The sequence below is a fragment of the Ursus maritimus genome, unplaced genomic scaffold (assembly GCF_017311325.1).
Source record: "Ursus maritimus isolate PB19 unplaced genomic scaffold, ASM1731132v1 scaffold_7, whole genome shotgun sequence".
Lineage (NCBI taxonomy): Eukaryota > Metazoa > Chordata > Mammalia > Carnivora > Ursidae > Ursus > Ursus maritimus.
Genome location: NW_024426885.1, coordinates 63,688,667 through 63,693,093, shown reverse-complemented (window position 1 = coordinate 63,693,093; position 4,427 = coordinate 63,688,667). Strand labels below are relative to the sequence as shown.

The 4,427-nt window shown below is 38.3% G+C and overlaps 1 pseudogene; it reads left to right on the top strand.

The window, feature by feature from the left end:
* Positions 1-2,027: 2,027 nt before the first annotated feature.
* On the top strand, positions 2,028-3,090 carry LOC103667739 (annotated as a pseudogene).
* Positions 3,091-4,427: the final 1,337 nt, after the last annotated feature.

Sequence of the window (4,427 nt, the reverse complement as noted above, 5' to 3'; positions counted from 1 at the left end):
TTTTTTTTTTTTTCTTTTTTTTCTTGATAGTAGCCAAAATGTAGGAATTGGTGTGAGGTGGTATCTCATTGGAGTTTTTTTTTTTTAATTTTAATTCCAGTATACTTAATATACAGTGTTACATTAGTTTCAGGTGTACAGTATAGTGATTCAACAATTCTATACATTACTCAGTGCTCATCCCAACACCTGCATTCTTTATCTCCATCACCGATCTAACCCACCCCCCCACCCCCCTCCCCTCTGGTAACGGTCAGTTTGTTCTCTACAGTTAAGAGTCTGGTTTTTGTTGTTGTTGTTGTTTAAAGATAATTTTTTTTAAAGATTTTATTTATTTTATTTAGAGAAAGAGAGAGCAAGCAGGGAGAGGGACAGAAGGAGAGGGAGAAAGAGAATTTCAATAAGACTCCGTGCTCAGCATGGAGCCCAGCATGGGGCTTGATTTCACAACCCTGAGATCATGAACTGAGCCAAAACCAAGAGTCAGATGCTTAACTGTCTGAGCCATGCAGGCACCCCAGAGTCTGTTTTTTTGGTTTGTTGTTTTTCTTTGTTCATTTGTTTCTTAAATTCCACAGACGAGTGAGATCATATGGTACTTGTCTTTCTCTGACTGACTTCTTTCACTTAGCATCGTACTCTCTAGAGCCATCCATGTTTTTGCAAATGACAAGATTTCATTCTTTTTATGGCTGAATAATATTCTGGCACACACACATACCCACCCCCCCCACACCCCACTTCTTTTTGTAAGTAAAGTCTACCCCCAACATGTGGCTTGAACTCATGACTCTGAAATCAAGAGTTGCATGCCCTACCAACTGAGCCAGCCAGGTGCCCCATATCACATCTTTATCCATTCATCTATTAGTGGACACTGGGCTCCTTCCATAATTTGGCTATTGTAAATAATTCTGCAGTAAACGTAGGGGTGCATATATCTTTTTAAATTTGTGTTTTCATGTTCTTTGGATAAGTACCCATTAGTGGAATTACTCGACCATATGGTAGTTCAATTTTTAATTTTTTGAGGGACCTCCATACTGTTTTCCACAGTGGCTGTACCAGTTTGCATTCCCACCGATAGTGTAAGAGGGTTCCTTTCTTTCCACATCCTTGTCAATGCTTGTTATTTCCTGTGTTTTTTATTTTAACCATTCTGACAGGTAGGAGGTGATATCTCATTGTGTTTTGTTTTGTATTTCCCTGATGATGAATGATGTTGAGCATCTTTTCCTGTGTCTGTTGGCCATCTGCATGTCTTTCTTGGAGAAATGTCTGCCCAACTCTTCTACTCATTTTTAATAGGATTATCATTTGGGGGGAGGGTTGAGTTAGATAAGTTCTTTATATGTTCTGATACTAACCCTTTATCAGATGTGTCCTTTGCAAATATCTTCTCCCATTGCATAGGTTGCCTTTTAGTTTTGTTGATTGTTTCCTTTGCTGTGCAGAAGCTTTCCGTATCGATGTAGTCCCAATAGTTTATTTTTGGTTTTGTTTCCCTTGCCTCAGGGAACCTATCTAGAAAAATGTTGCTACCGCTGATGTCAGAGAAATTACTGCCTATGCTCTCTTCTAGGATTTTTATGGTTTCAGGTCTCACACTTAGGAGTTTAACCCATTCCGAATTTATTTTTGTGTATGGTGTAAGAAAGTGGTCCAGTTGCATTCTTTTGCACACTGCTATCCAGTTTTCCCAATACCGTTTGATGAAGAGACTGTTTTTTCCCCCCATTGGATATTCTTTCCTGCTTTGTCAGAGATTAATTGACCATATAATTGTGGGTTTATTCCTGGATTGTCTATTCAGTTCTGTATCTGTGTGTCTATTTTTGTGCCGGTACCATACTGTTTTGATCACTACAGCTTTGTATTATAACTCGAAGTCTGTAATTGTGATGTCTCCAGCTTTGCTTTTCTTTTTCAAGATTGCTTTGGTTATTTGGTATCTTTTGTGGTTCCATACAAATGTTAGGATTGTTCTAGTTCTGTGAAAAATGCTGTTGGTATTTTGATAGGGATTGCATTCAATGTATAGAGTGCATGGGGCAGGGAGGGAGCGAACAAGGATCCTGGGCCTGCTGCCTCCCTCAACACTGGAACTTTCAGGGGCCAGAGCCGGAGGGAGCCAGGAATGGCAGGACCTTAGGGAGGTGTCACTGAGTCTTCTGTGGTGGTCACTAATTCCGTGGCAGCACAACTTGTGCACAGGCTCCTCCATCCGCCTTTCTTCCCCATGCCCTCCCCTCAGGAGCACATTCTCCAGTGTCCCGGATGCCAGGGCTATAGACATCCAGGTGGTGGCCCAGCTGCTCCTCTGGGACGTGGCTGGGCTTACCAACACACCAGCCACAGTCTTCACTGCCACCTCCAATGATCCTGGCACAAGGGCCACTTGATCTGAAATTATTCTGAGGCAAGAAGTTTTAAAAGATGGTTCCCATAGCGACCTTTTAGTAAAAGTGAAATTTGGAGAAAATACTGAGGACTTGTAGACCTGCTGCCTCTTGACTAAACAGTACATCCTGACAGGACTTTTTGTGCGTCCATATGAGCTGGCTTCATTTCGAGAGACAAACATAACAGAGGCAGTGATGGTTTCGGAGAATTTTTATATAGAAGCTCCCAATTATTTGTCCAAGTAATCTAAAGTTCTAATTTATGCCAGACAAGATTCACAGTGCATCATTTCCAAGCCTTTTTGCCTGTGCACTACTGCTATCATTGGCCACAAAGTAAAGATGGAAAAACCTTTATTGTGGTCAAGAACCCTGATTTCTTGATGTATTGTGACCAAGAGTTTCCAATTTCGAAATGCTGGCCTCACTCAGAAGTAGCATCTCCTTGGGCTTTAAAGAGTAAGGATATCTGCCAATGGAACAATATGAGATATAAATCAGTATGTAAGAACGTGACTCTACAGGTTCCAGTGAGATTGACTATATATACCCTCTGGTATGTTCTATGATTGCTCATTACCCTTCTGTGTCCTATTTTGATCCCTGTGGCCGTTTTCAAATATGGCCATTTTCCCCTATAAGTTTTATGGCGTTAAAAACTTTCTATGAACCTAAATAAGACTTATTTACTTATCTTCATTTCAGTTAGGAAAATGAATACTTTCTGCATTAGAGACAAATTATTCTCATTTTGTAAATAAAAACATTTTAATTTCAGTTAAAAATTGAGAAAATCATTATAAATTAGAATAAAATAATTTGGACGAAAAAATGTGTAGATGGTTTGGGTAGTAGAGACATTTTAACAATATTTTTTCTTCCAATCCACGGGCATGGAATGTCTTTCCGTTTCTTTGTATAGTATTCAATTTCTTTCATCAGTGTTTTATAGTTTTCAGAGTGCAGGTCTTTAACCTTTTTAGTGAGGTTTATTTCTAGATATCATATCATTTTTGTTGCAATTGTGAATGGGATTATTTTCTTAATGTCACTTTCTGCTGTTTCATTATTGGTGTATAGAAATGCAACAGATTTCTGTATGTTGATTTTGTGTCCTGTGATTTTACAGAATTTGTTTATCAGTTCTGAGAGTGTTTTGGTGGTATCTTTCAGGTTTTCTATATATAGTTTCATGTCATCTGTAAAGAGTGAAGGTTTTACTTCTTTCTTACTGATTTGAATGCCTTTTATTTTTTTGTTATCTTATAGCTGTGGCTAAGACTTCCAGTTGAATAAAATGTTGAATGAAATTGGTGAGAATGGACATCCTCGTCTTGTTCCTGACCTTGGGGGAAAGGTTCTCAGCTTTTCCCCATTGAGGATGATGATGAGTTTTTCATTAATGGCCTGTATTATGTTGAGGTATGTTCTCTCTAATCTTACTTTGTTGAGGGTTTTTATCATGAGTGGATGTTGTACTTTGTCAAATGCCTTTTTATGTCTATTGAAATAATTATATGATTCTTCTCCTTTCTTTGATTGATGTGTCACATTGATTGATTGCAAATATCGAACCACCCTTGCAACCCAGGAATAAATTCCACTTGATTGTGGTGAATGATTTTTTTAATGTGTTGTTAGATTGAGTTTGCTAGTATTTTGTTGAGGATTTTGCATCTATGTTCATCAGAGATATTAGCCTGTAGTTCTCTCTCTTTGTGGTGTCTTTGTCTGGTTTTGGTATCTGGATAATGCTGGCCTCATAGAATGAATTTGGAAGTTTTCCTTCCTTTTCTATTTTTTGGAAGAGTTTGAGAGGAATAGGTGTTAACTCTTCTTCAAATGTTTGCTGGAATTTGCCTGTGAAGCCATCTGGTCCTGGACTTTTGTTTGTTGGGAGTGTTTTGCTTACTGATTCAATTTCTTTGCTGGTAATCAGTCTATTCAAATTTTCTATTTCTTCCTGTTTCAGTTTGGTAGGTTATATGTTTCTAGAAATTTATCCATTTCTTCTAGGTTGTCCAA